Source organism: Palaemon carinicauda, chromosome 6, assembly GCF_036898095.1.
Source record: "Palaemon carinicauda isolate YSFRI2023 chromosome 6, ASM3689809v2, whole genome shotgun sequence".
In the NCBI taxonomy this organism is placed as follows: domain Eukaryota; kingdom Metazoa; phylum Arthropoda; class Malacostraca; order Decapoda; family Palaemonidae; genus Palaemon; species Palaemon carinicauda.
Window position 1 is genome coordinate 32472835 of NC_090730.1, and position 18510 is coordinate 32491344.

General features: G+C 38.9%; 1 protein-coding gene across 3 annotated transcripts in view; it reads left to right on the plus strand.

Annotated features, from left to right (window-relative positions):
* Window positions 1–14513: 14513 nt before the first annotated feature.
* LOC137642539 (retinol dehydrogenase 11-like) overlaps window positions 14514–18510 on the plus strand; it is a 98143-nt gene continuing 94146 nt past the window's right edge. Inside the window, exon 1 of one of the 3 annotated variants that reach the window (XM_068375180.1) lies at window positions 14514–14605. The gene's annotated coding sequence lies outside the window, so the exon portion shown is untranslated. Of the gene's footprint in view, window positions 14712–18510 lie in introns of all 3 variants that reach the window. The other 2 variants (XM_068375179.1, XM_068375181.1) reach the window with 2 other exon arrangements.

Sequence of the window (18510 nt, forward strand, 5' to 3'; positions counted from 1 at the left end):
ATATATATATATATATATATATATATATATATATATATATATATATATATATATATAGGAGCCCCTATGCTTCAATAGGCGTAGGAAATGATATACGTATATATATATATATATATATATATATATATATATATATATGCATATATATATATACATAATATGTGTGTGTATATATATATATGTATATCTTTTATATGTATATGTATCATCCTCATCATCTCCTCCTATGCCTACTGACTCAAAGGGCCTCGGTTAGATTTCGCCAGTCGTCTCTATCTTGGTAGCCGTTTCTTAGGCTCTCTCTCCGGAATCTTTCGCCTCCAGGTTTAGATCACCCATCATATATATATATATATATATATATATATATATATATATATATATATATATATATCTATATTATATATATATATATATATATATATATATATATATCTATATATATATATATATATATATATATATATATATATATATATATATATATATATATGGGCTCAAGCCATGTCGTCCTGATGTAAGTTCCTTAAAGTAGCTTCCTAACGGATATATGTACTACAGTGATATTCCCAGAGAATTTTACCTTTAGGTATCCAGAATTCTAACTCCTGGCGCGAATATCCTTAAATTTTCCCTCAAGGATATTGCATATCAGGGAACATATTCTTGACACGCCACATAGCAATCTGCACCCCTAATAGCGTTGACGCTTCGAGTGGGTGTGGCAGAATAGAAGGGGAGCTGTATCAAGGTTACCCCCGTTCTCGTACTACTATTGAGTATGACAACAGCACCATTTTCAGTATGGCGGACATTCCTTATTTTGTAGCGATTTCGCTCGGTTGTATTCCCTGTTGATCTAACTTTTTCGATCGTTTTGCAAGGATTATAATTATGCTTTCTCCATCTTCTTCCGCCTCTGGAAAGTCGAGTATCGAGTCTTTACAATGAGTATATTTTAGCTCTTGTTTCACAGTGAAATTAGAGTAAATTATTGTGCCTAGGAGCTAGGCCTGTTACCGGAGGCGCCATGGGCGATGTCGTTCGTTAGGCATGTGTTATTTAGTTATCAGAACAACTTAACAGTTTTTTAATAGCATTAATTAATTATTTTAATTATACTGCTATTTAGGCAAATTATACTTGTAAAGATATTGATAATGTGCATAATTTCCTTTTCCATGTCGATCGTATAGTTAGAGTTTCGGTGAGTTAGGTAACCAAGATCTCAACTCACCTAGGTAACCTAACCTAGGTGTTTTATTATACGTTCAGACATTTCCCTGGTTACCCTCGTGTATTGTTTTTCAATTCATTTGGAGACTGATACCTCCTAGAATTATATGAAACATTGCACATCTCCATGGAGATTTAGGGGTAATCTCTCTTTCCCTCTGAGTGTAGCTTCAGGCTACAACCCTAGTGGTCGTGCCTTGAATTTTATTCAGACATGACTAGCCAAGGGTTTTTCTGTCTCTTCCCTTAACCGTAGGTTGTGGTATACCAGCAGGTTTTGGGATTCAGTCAGAATCTCAGAGTATATAGTCTTGTGTCAGCGACCTGCCAGCAGGATGAATAGGTTGTAAGATACCATCATTCCCCTGCCGGCTAGGATGCCGACATTGGAGGCTAGCCTCCCTAGCCGCATTTGAAGTAGTGGTAGGATACCATCCTCTCCTTGCGGTCTAGAAGACTAGTCCTGTGCTCGCAGTCCCCTAGGCTGAAGAATAGTATTCTTCTTTTGCCTAGCAAGACGGCGGCACTGGAACTCTGTTTTTCTCTTGTTGAGAGGAGGCGGCAGTGCCGCCATCCCCTTAACTGTATAGGCAATATCTAGGTTGGGGAACTGAGTCTCTCCTGTCACCTAGGATACTGCTGATACTGAAACAGAGTTTCTTTAAGGTGTGGTAGGACTGACAACTTTGCCAGTTCCTTCCGCACCCTATACAGGACCCTGTTCCCTTCCCCTCTGTCCACTTTTGATGGCCGAGCCATTTTCTTTCACTGGGCTGGCATCCTGCAACCTTACCGTTGCCGGTGGGTTGCCGGAACCGGCCAGACTCCCTCTCTACGACCTCTGCCCGGCTGCCGGTAGCTAGGTTAGCTGCAGACAGCCATGACAACTGTCAGCGGCCATGTTGAATGTCTTTCAACTGCCGACGGCTATGATGGCTGATGGCGGCAATGCATACTGCCAGTAGCCACATCATCTGTCGGCAACTATGGTCTCTGCCGATGGCTGGTGTTTGCTGGCAGCCAAGATGGCTGCCAGTGGCTGGCGGCTGCCGGCAGCCATGATGGCTGTGAGTGGGAAATCCCTTCTGTCCCCAAGGTTCTTCAGTTCTCCCTTGGACTGCTAGCTACAGGTCCTGTGGCCGGAGTACCGCAGGCCAGGCCGGCACAGATAGGTGCTGCCTGTACTGGTACTGCCTCCGGCAGTGTATCGGCAGCACCTTGCCGGCAATAGTACTGTAGCTGGATGGAAGCCTGAATGGTATATTCTCCCCTTCCATTTGAACCTTCTTTCTGGAGAAAGGCAGTAAAATTAGACTTTTACTTCCTTAATTACTGTATACATACACAGTAAGGAGTAGCCTTTACTCCATGCTATTTCTCTCTCTTTAGCTAGCACGCTGGATATGCCGGCATGATCTAGCAATGCCGGCTCAACTACAGTATATATTATACAGGTAGCCAGTATATTTGCAGTATAGAATATACTGCAGATAGAAAACTACTATATATATCATACTAGTAGTTATTTCCAATATATCTTGGGTATCCCTACACAGGTATTTGGTGAACCCAATCCCATATTGAATGAATATAATTTCTTCAATATTCTGATTAGAAATCAGTTTTTAGATTACCCTACAATTAAATATCTTCAAGGCCGGGGTGTCACACTCCTAACCTTTAAAGGGTAGAGCCTTTATCCTTGAGTCTCCCTGATCAGGAAACTCTATAATTTAATATTGTAAGGAAGGCTACGGCAAATAGGTTGAGTGGGATAAACAAATATATGTCTTTATTTTCCCTAGTCCAGCTGGCGTCATGCCAACAGGACCACGCTGTCAAATGCTTGCTACAAAGGCAGCATATTGGCTGAACTACAATTTATAATTGTACAGTAGCCAGTAATTTGCAATATACTGCAAATAGAAAACTACAGTACCATTATACAGTGGTAATTTTCTAACATAGCTTGGGTACCCTTGTGTGAGCTTCTTCTGGTACTGCTCCTATATTGAAAGAATAGTATTTTCTTCAATATTCTGATTGAAAATCAGTCATCCTGACCCCACAGTATTAAGAATAAAAAGGGACAGTGAATTAGTACTTCTCTATCCCTAGGGGTAAGAGCCCTTTTAATGGAGTTCCTTGATAGAGGAATCTCCATATAGTTAATACCAAGGGGAGGTAACAGCATTTGCTTGCAGGGGGTACACGAGTATGTGTTTCCTACTATCCATTATAGCTTACTATCCTAAGCTATTCTGTTAAAAGATGACCTTTGCATATTGATTATCAGGGAGATAATCCTTTGTATACTCATTCTGTTTTCTTCTCTTTACAGAAGGAACACCAGATATCTTGTGCTGCAGCCTTCTGCAAGGCCAAGAGTAAGTATTTTTACGGTCATAATACTTGCAGGTTTCATGCCCCCTACAATATTATTTCTGGATCCCTACATTATTGGAACCCGCAGGTTTGCAATATATGTCTACTGAGACTAGGGATACAGCTCAATACAAATTACACAACTGGGTGTGAGGTTTCCAGAAAATCTCTCTAGGACCTTACCTACCTATGATAGGATGCGTAAGCTACTATTTCCGAAGGCAAGTAAGGAAATAGTGGTGCCTAAGGCGCCAATTACATCCCCTGACGGCCAGATAGCCTTTGGGAAAGAGAGCAGGAATTGCCCCGGGGTAGAAGAGGAAATTGTCGTGATTCCCCCCGCCTATGCCCGTTCTAGAGCCATCGACGTCGACATCTTCATCTTCTACCCCCCTATTAGATAGAATGGAACAATTATGTATCCAAGTGAATAATCTAATGGGGAGCTTTCGTAAACAAAACGAAAAGCAGGAAGTAAAAGGCAAGATAGAGCCTCGCAAAGCTTCTCTTGTCGCTTCCCAAAGGTCACTCAAACGACCCATGGATCAAGACCTACCAGAGTGTTCTACAAACACTATGCTAAGCAGGTCCATGAGCTGAAGCATTATGTGGTGGCATCAGGTAGTGTTCTAAAACCTGCCGTTTAATTCTGCGATGAACAGCTAATTGACTGGGACTGTCAATTAAAGGGAGAAGGGGTCATCACTTTTAGGGTGACCTCCTTTAAATGAGTGTTACCATGGTGACACTAATTCTTTTCAAAATCCCAGGTGTGGAATTATACAGATAGCACTAGTGCCGTGTGTACGTAGTACACAATGTCGACAGAATGTAATCGGTACAGAGATCATAAGAGGAATTTTATTATAAAAATTTTTCTTCAATCTGAGAATGGCACTCACCAGTTCTTTTTCTTTCAAGAAAAGAAATATAGTCTCTGTATTCGTTACGTGTATAATTCCATTGTCATACTACATTCGTTTTACTGGTTAACTCATTTAGTCATTTATTAGGAATAAATGTTTATTAGAATGTAGTGCGTCCGAATTCTCCCGACAATTGCATGTATAAATGCCAGAGTTCTTTGACTTACTAAAGTGAGCATTCTTCATATAGTTGTATGCTCACAAACAATAGATATAAGAGACACTGATATTAATTCGGCAATATATACAAACTATGAGACTGTTTGTATATTCAGTGTATTCTTATGTTTGTTCATACAATATATGTTAACCTTGTGACCCCTTTCTACTGTCTAGAATGACTCTTCCCTGTAGGTAGCAGGAAGCACTAACATCGTTCATGATTAGTGATGATGACGGATAACGGTGACGTCATTTGTCTCAATTGGTCTACATGACCATAGAAAGGTTATTCCAAGGTTAAGGCACTGATGAAAATCCACAGATACACTGATACTCTGGTATGCTTCCATCAGGACGACATGGCTTAAGACCAAAAAAAGGATTTTGAGCGAAGCGAAAAATCTATTTTTGGGTGAGATGGCCATGTTGTCCTGATGGACCTACCCTTCTTTTCTAGAGAAAAGATCTCCACAGTATCCCTCCCAAACTACTGTATTTGTAGCACCATGCTCAATGCTACAAGGAATGTCTGCCATACTGAATATGGTACTGTTGTAATACTCAATAGTAGTACGAGAACGGGGGTAACCTTGATATGGCTCCCCTTCTATTCTGCCACACCCCCTCAAATTGTAAACGCTATTAGGGGTGCAGATTGCTATGTGGCGTGTCAAGAATACGTCCTCTGATGTTATGCGATATCCTTGAGAGAAAATTTAAAGATATTCGTGCCAGAAGTTAGAATTCTGGATACCTAAAGTTAAAATTCTCTGGGAATATCACTGTAGTACATATATCCCTTCAGAAGCTACTTTAAGGAACTTCCATCAGGATGACATGGCCATCTAAGCCAAAAATAGATTTTTCGCGGCCGTTATATATATATATATATATATATATATATATATATATATATATATATATATATATATATATATATATAAGACTGAAATAAGAAGCTTCGTTGAAAAGGGGTATGATTGTGAGATCAGTATTGAAATTCTGTAAAGCCTTGTTAAATATCATTTATGTATTTCAAAATTAATCTTAAATTTTCAGAGTATGTAAATATTTTTGCATCTTAAAATTTTCACCGCCAGAGCCTTTATATAAAAGTGTAATTTAATTTCTCAGCCAATGTAGTACTAATGAAGAATTGCATGTCGACACCGAATAACAAATGGAGAAACGTAAATGCAGTTTTAACGTTATCCTGAAAACTTTCTGAGAGATCAGTTTGTCCGGAAACATCCTGCCTTCGCTTCTTTGGATGCCCTAGCGATTCCTGAAGACATAAGACTTCCTGGAGATTGCTGTAGACACATGACTTCCGGGAGATTCCAGAGAACACATGACTTCCTGGAAATTGTTGAAGACACGGAGCTGCTATGCGTTGCGAGAAATGATTCCGTTCTTGATGAACTGGAGTCATTGATCAACATCGTCTTCAAATGTAGAAACCGTGAGGGAAGAGAAAGCCTCACAATTCCCTTTTTAGGTTGAGGTAAGAAAATATCAATTTATCAAGGATCGAAGAGCAACCTTGTTTGGGAGACCTCGTCTGCTTTGCGGCGCCCATCGACTGAGCCTCGGACTCCAGCCTCGGTTGTCACGATGCTCTCATTCCATTCCACACACACACACAAACACACATATATATATATATATATATATATATATATATATATATATATATATATATATATATATATATATATATATATATGTGTGTGTGTGTGTATATATATATATATATATATATATATATATATATATATATATATATACAGTATATATGCACGATATTTAAAAGTAAATTACGTAAACTAAAATCTTTCGTCACATCAGAGTTGTCTTCGGGATTCAGAGTTGTCTCCAGGATTCAGAGTTTCGATGTGAAGAGACTCCGGAGATTCCAGGAATGACTCTGTCCGGATCGCATTTTTTTTTTCTTTTCAAAATAGAGTTGGTAATTGACTGATAAAAGTTATAGTTTGAACATGGAGAGTTTTAACAATTATTGTTATTGTGGTGTAGCTTTGTATGGTGAAGTAATTTCTGGAATGGCACAGAATCTTAAGGATCTTATTGGGCTTCAAAAGAGAAGCATTTATGTTGTTGCTGTTGTTCCGTCTTGGATTTTGGGACATATATTTTGCATGTAATAGGAATATTACATGAGTATTTTCGTTTGGAACATCTTCGGTAATAAGTAAAATTAATAAAAAGTTATTACAACAATATTTAAAAAGTAAAATTATTGTTTTTATTCATTAAGAACTACATATTTATATTTCTTTAGTCATACATACACACATATATATATATATATATATATATATATATATATATATATATATATATATATATATATATATATATATATATTACAGCTGGCAAGCTACACAACCTCTTGAGTTCCAAACTCACCTGTTTTTTTTTTACATTAAATCTGTTACATTTGAAAAATATTAATACCCGAGCTCTGAGGTGATTATATAACTCCCAGACAGCAATATACAAAAACGCTGAACATCCAAATGTCTCTTAAGCACACTCAAAACAAAACTGGGTAATTATTACTATGATCTAATCAAACAACTTACTTCGATTCTTTAACTGGGATACGAGTGAGCAATGAAATAAACACTGATGATTGACATAATACACTTTACAAAAATAAATATATTCTATATAAATTACAACACTTTGAAAGATTATACATAAAAAAATAAATCCCTCGAAATATTAAGTATGAATAAAACTTAGATAAAGAAAAAAGAATTGTTATACTCTGAGAATTATATACTCAATTGACTTGAAATATTAAATCAGAATAAAACCCAAGACAAAGACAAAAAAAATAATTACACTCTAATGCTTAAACTCTTACAGAACTTACATAAAGTAACTGATAAACTTACTAACTTCATGTATTTTCGTAAATCTCACCGGGCCAGTTACAAGGATTTACACAGTGCCAACACTCACTGCAACACAATAAATCTAATTCACCTTTGACTTCTTTCCTAACGTTTCACCATATTTCACACGATATATGTCTTAATTAAACGTAATCACTTTGGAGAGGACACACTATAGGCACTTGGAGAGAGAGAGGATTAACTTTGGCTCTTTCACAAGACGGCTGTTTCTCTTCTGCTTGTTGTTGTTGTTGAAGATTGCCTGGCCCTTTTGGCCAGACACAGGCTCTTGCAATCTTGCAGCCCGTAGGTGTTTTGGTAGGATTTTTGGGGATAGGTAATTTGGGTAAGGGGTGTTTTGCAACTTTTATTTTAGGATATTGGGTTAGGTTTTGGGTTGAGGATGGTAACAGGCAATGTTAAAGCCTGTTTAGAGAGTAAAGAAGATGACATTGGGAACGGGATGTCCTTCCCAGGTGCCCACTGGCTCCAGTCTTTAGTTAGAGATAAAGAGTTAAAGTAGTAAGTCCCGATTAAGTAGGAGGGTTCGGGAAGGAGTTGACGAGTTTTAGTTGGAGATATTGGTATAGGTGAAGTAAAAAACTTCGTAGTGGTTTAAGCTTAAGTTATTGGGCAGAGGTATAGTGTGAGATTTCAGCAGAGCAAGAGAGAGCTGAAAAGAAGGGAATAGTAGCTGCTTGAGTGGTAGGAAAAGGGTGGAATAAAACATTCCTGTACCTGTAAAACTAGAACAAAAATAAAAATAAAAGTTTACTTGTAATTGTGATTATTGAGACAATATGGAAATTAGTGCTTAGGGGGGATACCTGAACTGAAAAGAGAGATTGCAAGTGGAAGAGGTGTTAAAAACCAGAAAAACCACCAACGGCTCTGCTCCCCCCCCCCCCACCGTTGAGAGGAAGGACAGGAGCGCAAAACTGTCTCTTTATAAGGAGTAAAAGTTATTGCCCTCATCCGCCAATAGTCCTTCTGATTTCAGCAGAGAAGTTGAAAGGGTTATTTAGATTGCAAACTGGTGCTGTTGTTACGTTATCTTGGTGGAGGGTAGCTGCGGAGAAAGGCTGAGAGGGCATCAACATTAGCAATTATATGTCTGACAATTGCTGTTGCATTTGCAGGATTGTTGGGGTTGAGATCCTGCCGAAGTAGGCTTGTTTCTTGACAGTGCTGTACGTAGTGCTGTAGCGGTTCTTCTGTGTCTTGATTACAGTAATTGCACGGTCTTATTGGTCTGTGCTGTGTTGCTGGGTCTCCATTGCTGTCTAGGATGATTTGCCAGCTGCATAGATATCCCAGTCGCAGTCTACAGATGATGATAGCATCCTGGCATGGTGTTTTCCTTGCAATTGGGTGTGGTAGTATGTTTGTAGCTGCAATATACCACTTTGCAGATCTTGATCCATCTAGGAAGGCTCGCCTTACTTCGCTAGTCTTTTGGATGTTGCAGTAGTCTGCCATTTGATTCTTGATGGTTTTAAGTGAGGGTTGTAGAGTAATGCCTATGGTTTGGCACATTAAGGCTGATTTGGCTAGGTGATCGGCCTCGTCATTGCCAGTGATGCCGGTGTGACTTGGAATCCAATTCAAAGTCACTTGCCTGTTGTTGCTTTGGTGATCTAAGGCTAGGAATTGGATTGCTGTTATGAGATAAACATTCTCTGTGGGTTCCTTGTTGCTGAGGGCCAGGATGGCTCCTCTGGAATCTGTATGGATTGTTGTGTTTCCATACTGTAGGTTAGCTGAGTGTTCTAGGGCTTTTGCAATAGCCACTAGTTCAGTTTGTAATGTGGAGGCATGGTTAGAAAGCCTCCAATTTTCTCTATATCCTGATGGGGAGACAACTGCTGCAGGGACTGCGCGGTCCAATGATCCATCGGTATAGTAGATGTTGGGTGCAGGTGTGTGCCTGATTGCCTTCTTTGCTGCTTCAGTGAGTTGCTCTGGTGTGCAGAGGGATTTGCTTGGTGCTGGTAGGATGGTAAAGTTGTATTTGATGGGGTCCTGAGCCCAAGGGGCAAGAGTGCTGTAGCCTTCGTGCTTTTGTTGTCCCTTGGTTTTGTGGGCCTCATTTTGCATTTGCATCTTTCTGAGTGCGTCTAGTAGTTTCTTTGCATGAGAATTGGGTGGGTCTATCTCTTCTGCTAGAGGTAAAAGTCTTTTCAGTTTGTTATTGAGTGGGCTTGTCCTGTCTGCAATGATTGACTTGAATATGATACTGCTATTCCTAATGTCAATCCTGGATGACAGGGAAATTAGGTTGGTTTCTGCTCTAAGTAAGCAGAGCCTTGTCCACATTGGAGAGCCACAGATGAGTCTCATGGCGTTATTTAGCACTACTTCCAATGATTCTTTTTGGGTGTCGGTCATTGTGGTGAGAGTAGGTGCTGCATAATCGATGTGGGATCGAATTGCTTGTAGATAAAACAATCTAAGGAGGTTGTTTGATACTCCTTGTTTGAGGGAGGTCATTCGTCTCATTGCTGATAGACGAATCTTTGTCTTCTCTCTGAGGTATGTTACTTCATTAGCAGGTGATAGGGTTTTACTAATGATTACTCCAAGGTACATAAATTGATTTACCCATTCAATGGCTTCACCCCTAAGAGTAAAGTTCTGAGGGTTATGCAGACGTTTTATAGCCATGGCTTTGGTTTTGTTGGTGTTGATCTTTAGGCCAAGATCATTGCATTTGGTCTGGATCATGTCCAATGCCTTTTGGGTGGCATTTCTTGCATGTGCTTTGTGTGGACATATGATACATATGTCGTCTGCATATATGAAGATTTCCACTCCATTTGGAAGGTTTAGAGTGGCTAGGTTCTCCATTAGTAGATTGAAGAGGTAGGGGCTTAGAATGCCTCCTTGTCGTGCTACGTTTTCTAGGGGGATGAAATCGGTTGTTTTTCCTTGGAAGGTGACTCTGGCTTCTCGACTTAATGTGTAATTTCGAGTCCAGGCCAGTAGATGTCCTTTTACTCTTTTTTTTACAAGTCTAAAGAGAATGGCGGGTGAGCTGGCTAGCTCAAAGGCTTTCTCGAGGTTGAGGAATATGACAAAGGCTTTTTTGTCATTAATTGTTGTAAGGACATCTGTGATACATTCTTGAGTGCCTATGCCACTCCTGTAGGCATATAGGCGGTGATGTAATTGGCCTATTTTCCACTGCAGTCTGCTGAGAACCATTCTCTCAGCTACTTTCGGTGCAGCTAATCAAAGCTATGGGTCGGTAGGTGTCTGGTTCCTTGGGTTTTGGGATGGGTTTGGTGTCCTGTTGGTTCCATGTAATTGGGCGTAGTCTATCTGTGTGTGTTCTGTTAATCAAGTGCAAGTACACCAACTTCGCGTGGCTTCCCATATTCCTCAGCATGCTGTATGTGATGAGGTCGGCTCCAGGGGAAGTGTCTTTTCCGCCCCTTGCAAGGGCCGTGTTAAGTTCCTCCATGGTGTAGGGGCTGTCTGTATCATGTACCATGTTGCAGGCGGCTTCAATGATATTGTTCCTGATTGGGGACAGTGTTCTCTGCCTGTTTATTGTCTGCAGAGGTAGGTTGGTGCTTTTACCTCTGTCAGCAAAGTTGTTGGCAATTTTGTTGGCTTCAGCTAATGGGTCTGGGTATGTGACTCTGGGTGTGTTATACTTCCCAGAGACTTTGTTGAACCAGCCCCATATTTTGGCTAGGGATGTGCTGAAGTTGACTTCATGGCACCATGAGTACCATTTGTCCGTTTTGACTTCCAGTGATACTTGAACAAAGTGTTTGATGATCTCCACAAGTAAGTCATGGAGCTCATCAGTTCTATCTTCTAGAAGTTTTCTGGTCCTATTTATTCTGGCATTCATTTCTTTGATGCGGCTGTTATAGTACCAGGTGTCGGCGTGTTTCCTGTCAGAGTGCTTTTTCTGATGCATGGAAACACTTGCGGCTGCATCTAGTTGTTTGTTGAAATCGAGTGATAGGGTGGAGATATCATTGTGAGGGTTTTTGATGTATTCCAGAGCCCATTCTGTCATAGTTGTTTCGAATTTTTCCCAGTTAGCAAAGTCTGGGTTCCACCTTTTGGGGGTTGGAGGAGGAGGGGGGGTATTGCTCCAGTTCGAGTTTGATTTCTATGGCAATGTGATCGCTCGTTAATACAGGATGCAGCTGCCATCTGGCGCCTCTTTGTATGGCCCTAGAGAGAAAGGTGAGGTCTAGGCGTCCTCCTTTTAGATGGGTGGCTTCTGTAACATTGTTGAGGAGTATTACATCCGTATATTTTGCAGTAAGGTATGCAAGTGTCTGCCTGTTTGATTTGCTGCAGATACTGAGTTCAGGAACAGGTGATGGGCGTTGAAATCGCCTGCAATTATTGTGTCATCCTCGGAGGCGGCGGCGAAAAGCGCCTCAGCATTGATGCTTTTTGCTGGGGATTTGTAGATGTTTTGTACTGTGAGAGTTGCAGCAAGCAGGGATATCTGAATACTCAGAGTCTCTGTCTCTGTCCCACAGTCGATGCTTGGTGCTATTTTGGAGAGAATGCTGCTTTTAACAAGAGTTGTTAGTCCTCTTGTTGTTGGTGAAAGATACGTAGAGTATACTTTGTATCCTGAAAACGCAAATGGTGTGTTCTCATTGAGCAGTGTTTCTTGCAGTACAATTATGTCAGGGTTTTATACTGAAGTTTGGGATTGCAGGAATGCGAACTTGTTTCATAGTCTGCACACGTTCCATTGGAGCACTTTCACTTGGGTGTTTTGGTGGGTGTTTTGGTTGTTGTGAGTGGTTGTGTTAGGATTATTTGTGGGAGGATCTATGAAGGGAATTCTGCTGCTATGCAGCCCTGGGGCGCCTATATATAAATTAGCTACTTCCAGAATATTCTGATAGATTATTCTCGTGGCTTGGGAGCCGACTTCAGCAACACCAGAGTTATCAACTATCACGTATCAGACAGGAGAATCAACTTCATGCACGGCAACTCTCTCTCATCTAACTTCGTCCACCTTTATCCTCGGAAATAAAAATAAAAAAAAGTTAAAAATCTAACTCTAGGGTTTTTGAGAACCTTCCAAAACACGTAGCAAATATAAGAATCGCGTATTTTCTCACAAACATGATGCAATACCTCGGGCAAATATAAAAAGAAATTTACATAAGCCCTTGTTCATATCTCGTATGGATCATATAACATTCTTAAACATGTTACGTAAGACTTTGTAACAAAATACATGCCACAGTCGCACTCTATGTGGTGCCTAGACTATTAATGCGACTACTGTTCGCAAGCATTCTAAGACGCTTAGGCCTTCAGCTCTGACTCATGACTGATGTCATGTAAACAAAATGCAAGTACTTAGATACAAAATACAAAAATCACGGATGAGCTAAACTCTAAAAGATACTCATCTTCTGCCGCACATAAGTGTAGAAACATCCTATCTTTGAAGTAACTTATACAGAATTTAATACATTGTAGAATCCACTACAACACTTACATACAATATTGCAACATGTTCTATCAGTGCAATATCTTACGCATTACTTTCAATACTTGTAGAGCTTGTGGTATTAGGTTACAGTACAAATTACACATAATACTCAACAAGTAGTTAGGCAACTACTCACGAATAACTTCAAATAATAGTATAAAAAACTAATGGACAACGGGTCTTGAAATTCAGGAGGAGGATTTTGGACTACCGGAATAATAATCGGGTAAGAGGCTAAACAAGTAATCCCAATGATGACTGGAAGGTAACTTTTCTTTCAGAATCCAAGATGAGTGTTTTCATTATCAAACACAACATAACTGTCAACATCAATCTCATTGCCAGCATGATTATACCACTGTCTTATTATTATGATATCAATCATAGTAGATGCTGCTCCTCCTTCAGAATAATATTGTTATGGACATTTGGTCTCCAAAGTAGGCTATATAGTCTATACATCATTGCTGAAGAGAGGAAAATGGATCTCACCTGGCTTCATGTATCAAGATGACAATAACTTGCCTCCCCAAGAGACTTGAGAAATACTCTAACTTGGGAGAATTACAGGGAGTGGAAAGGTTTTTTCATCTCACAAGACAGCAGCAACCCTAGGAGGCTTTCCATTCATGACGCCAAAGAAATCATCAACCAATCTGTAGTGTGGGTAGTGTGAAATGAAGAACGGTTAAAATACTTACTTTGAAAACGCATTTGAACTGTAGATCCTTTCAATACACTGTAGTCTACCTGCTTTCTGTTGATATGAGAGAGAGAGAGAGAGAGAGAGAGAGAGAGAGAGAGAGATGAGCATGACCATGAACTCTCCTACTGGTTTGTCACCGTATATATATATATATATATATATATATATATATATATATATATATATATATATATATATATATATATATATATATATATATATATATATACATATATATATATATATATATATATATATATATATATATATATATATATATTCTTAGCGTGTATGTACTGTACTTCTTTAGACCTCAATTAATTATGTAATGATTATGAGTGAAAGTTACCGGTAATGAAAGCATTATAACTTATATTGTGTTGATCATATACTGTAATTATGTAAAATGTTCTTTTTTATAAAATAAGACTCAAATATTATAGAGATTGGTCTTATACATAATTATGAACTTGGGTGTTTTTATACAGAGTGAGTTACAGGCTACAAAGCAATGGTCACAATTGGTTATATGAGGATGTTGTCTTTTCGTTAGTTTCCAGTGGCGTAACACTTTTAATTCAACCGTTTCTTGAATAAAGGTGGAATTCACCCATTCTTTTGAAAACTGTCATTTGAGAAGAGAAAAATGTGAGACGGAAATAGAACATGTTGTTTCAACTTCGGTGACTTTGAACACCAATCTCTGTTATCGTACATCACTAACCTAACCAGTTCCCTGACAGTCGGGGTCTACCCAGTTACTCAGAGCATTGTGGTGAGTGACAAGCAAGAATCCACAGCTTTATGTGTTTACTGTGAGTAAAAGCATTAGGAATAACAACACTCGGAGCAAAGTTTCATTCGTGTCACCAGGAATCAAGGTTAGTTTGGGCCACGGTCTAGGTATAGTATCTCAACCGCGGTTTGGGCAATATAGATTGGGTCTGTTCAACTTGACGGTGGAGGCGTATTATCTTTGACTTCACGAAGCACCCGTGCCTTCCACTTTACCCACTCCCTGGCTTACCCGCTGAATCAACGAAGAAACCTTTAATTTGCTTGCATTTAATCCATTGCATGGCGTGTTGTCATTATTCGCAGATGATACATGCATGATGTGTTTTCCAATATCCAGTATCTCATTTAGTATTCCAAACCTTGTTTTACTTTTACATACAATATAATTTCGATACACCCTCTGGTAACCAATTATAAGCCTTATGCTGTTGGAAATACTGTTTATTTCCGCTTGTTTGTTCAGTATTTTTTTGTATCATTACAACGCCTGAAAATCTAGTGATATCTGGCATCTATCACCCTTCATTCTCAAGGCTGTGAGACACAACAACAGTAGATTAGGCAAAGCAACTATTGCTGGTAAAATAAAACCCTTCTTTTAGTTATTTGACATTGTGATAACACCCCAGCAGTGAGGCTGTATAAGCGGATAAAGGCAAGGAGAGAGAGAGAGAGAGAGAGAGAGAGAGAGAGAGAGAGAGACTCGCTGACGATATAAACACTTGAACGTAAGTTCTGTTCATTACAATAAACAAGCACAAATTAAATCTATTATCGATATATAACTGTTTAGAATGTCACGTGCAAAAATGATAACAATCATAACGTCAATAAACCAAATATTGTGTAATAAAAAGTTCTCGCATTTTACTGAAAACACTGAAGCGCTTTTATTCAAAACTGGCTTTTTTCCGCCTCAAATATTTGCTTAAATTCGAAAAATATTTTAACCATTTTGAAATTACAGATCTTAACGTATATATGTTTTTATAAGTTTTGCATTTCTTGTGTAATTAAGCTTGCTTGTATAAAGTGATAAATGATATTGCTAGAGAGAATTCAACTTAATAAAACACGAAATTCCGCATGACGTCACGGCTATTCATCTATCTATATTTTTATCTGATTGATATTTTTGAAAAAAAAACTAAATGAATAAAAAAAATTAAGACCGCAATTTACATACGACGACGGACATACTGTACGTACATTGATGGACGGACAAGAAGCATACATAGTGACTTATGCTAGTATAGTGATGGCAATGGTAATATATTTGTACCCTGAAAATATCTAGTTACTGAGTAAAATAATCTTTTTAATTAATATTTTTGTGTTTAGAAGTGATTTGGGCCTTAAGCTTTCGATGTGTGTTAATTCTTTACTCATTCATTTGCTTAACTACATACTGTTTTTGGTGTTTTCTCTTCAAGTCCATTTTTATAACCAAGCAACTTGGTTTCGTAACTCTCTCTCTCTCTCTCTCTCTCTCTCTCTCTCTCTCTCTCTCTCTCTCTCAAGATTATAGAGATTTATAAACAAAATGTATTTGATTTTGGCACTGTTTGTAATAAAGATATTAGATTAGATTATATCCACTCGTATATTTGTGCCTTTAATTGAATGGTTATGTATTAGTTTAGGTAGCAGGTTAACCGGGGCACCAACCACCCGTTGAGATACTACTGCTAGAGAGTTATTGGGTACTTTGATTGTCCAAACAGTACTACGGCTCATATTCCCTATGCCTACACATTCACCGAATAGTCTGGCCTATTCTTTACATAGCCTCCTCTGTCCTCAGACACCTCTCAACACAGAAATTACCAAGGGAAATCATGCAGAAAAACTCTTGTTTGTGAATTACAATGATCAGGAGTAAAGGTCCCTGACGAGGTTATTGAATTCTTTGTGAAGATCTCTGTATATTTATTGACTAAGGCGATTAAAATAATGCTAGTAAAACGAAGAAGAGAAAGACCAAAATTGAAAATGATCGGGGAGATGCAACAAAAACAATAAAGTTAAGTATTTATATTTTAAGTAAATACTTTATACATTCTAAGACCTTCAATCAAGGAATAGTAAAAAAAAAAAAATGAAGGTTATTTCTGTTTGCATTAAGGTGTATAGAAATTCTTAGCATTCATAAAAGTTACAACCACAACCGTATCTCCTTCAATACTCGCTAATCAATTCACACTGCAGCACGAAGTCCATAGTAATATCATTTTATCAGCAAAATTATTTGGGCATTCTCGAAATTTCCTGATAACGGAAGTATCAGATTGAATAGTATAGAGCAAGAATTGCACAAAGGAAAAGCGACATTGAATATTTCTTTGAGGAAGAGTGAAGCCTTTTGGTCCCGCAGCGATTGTTGAGAGAACCGAAAAGGCTTGGCTATGCGGTTGGCTGGAGATGGGGAGTACTGCTCCAGTGTCAGGGTCAGTGGCCAGCATCAGCAAAAAGTAGGCCACAGTAGTGATGGGGAGACGAGAGGGAGCTAGTCCTCCGGCGGTCACCTATGTGCGATGTGGTTGTTAGGTGCTAACGGAGAGGCAAGGTGAATGCAAGAGAGCTTTATTCAACAAGACTACAAGGTTGTATACAGATAGTTGAGAGCAAGAATGACACAAATTTCAAACAGTATAAAACATGTGTTAACAAGCTTAAACAAGTTTCTATTATCAGTGAGGGAGGAGAGAATGGGGTAATAAAAAAGCAGTAATGTTACAGTGTATGAGAGTGTATGAAACATGTGCAGTACAGTCCACTACACACTGCATTTGCTGATTTTCTTTTAAATACTCAACTATTGCATATGTCAGAAAGCTAGGTTTTTTCTTATGTATGTTCCCCTGGAGCTGCAAGATTACTATCTGCATTCTAAATGCAGTGGACACCTTGCATAAAACTCACTTTCTACAAACAGATTAAATCCCTTGTTATAATCTTAACATGGCATCTCGAGACACGTATGCCTAAGAACTACAGTTACCGATTTTCTGCTGCCCTGGGTAAGATCAGATAATTCGCCACAGAAGAAGCACCATTTGTTTTCAAGAGGTCTCGGTCGGCAGGTGTGAGGTTTTTGCCTGTTGGCCCCGAATCCTTGCTCGCCCCAAGTGAACATCTTCCAAAAAGTGGTACATAATTGTCCAGAAGAAGACAGAGAAGTTTCATTCCCATTATCCCGGTGTTGCAGAGACGGTTTCCGGCTATTAAGGAGAGGATGGAACAGTTATCCCGGATCCTCCTACTCTGGTTTTGCAGTGAATTGGGGTTTATGGGTCTAGCCCAGGAAGTGTATCTTTGACCTCAAGATGCAGTCATTACAAAATACGTGGGCATTAGAGAGACTAATTGCGTGACTTATTGGGTCCTTTGACTGGCCAGACGGTACTACATTGGATCCCTCTCTCTGGTTATGGTTCATTTTCCCTTTGCCTACACATACACTGAATGGTCTGGCCCATTCTTTACATATTCTCCTCTGTCCTCACACACCTGACAACAATGAGATTACCAAACAATTTTTTTCTCAAGAGGTTAAATACTGTATTGTAATTGTTAAGTGGCTAATTTCCTCTTGGTAAGGGTAGAAGAGACTCTTTAGCTATGCTAAGTAGCTCTTCTAGGAGAAGGACACTCCAAAATCAAACCATTGTTCTCTAGTCTTAGGTAGTGCCATAGCCTCTGTACCCTGGCCTTCCACTGTCTTAGATTAGAATTCTCTTGTTTGAGGGTACACTCGAGCACACTATTCTATCTTATTTTGCTTTCTCTAATTTTGTTAAAGGTTTTATACTTTATATATAAAACATGTATTTTAATGTTGATACTGTTTCTTAAATATTCTATTTTAATTGGTAATTACTT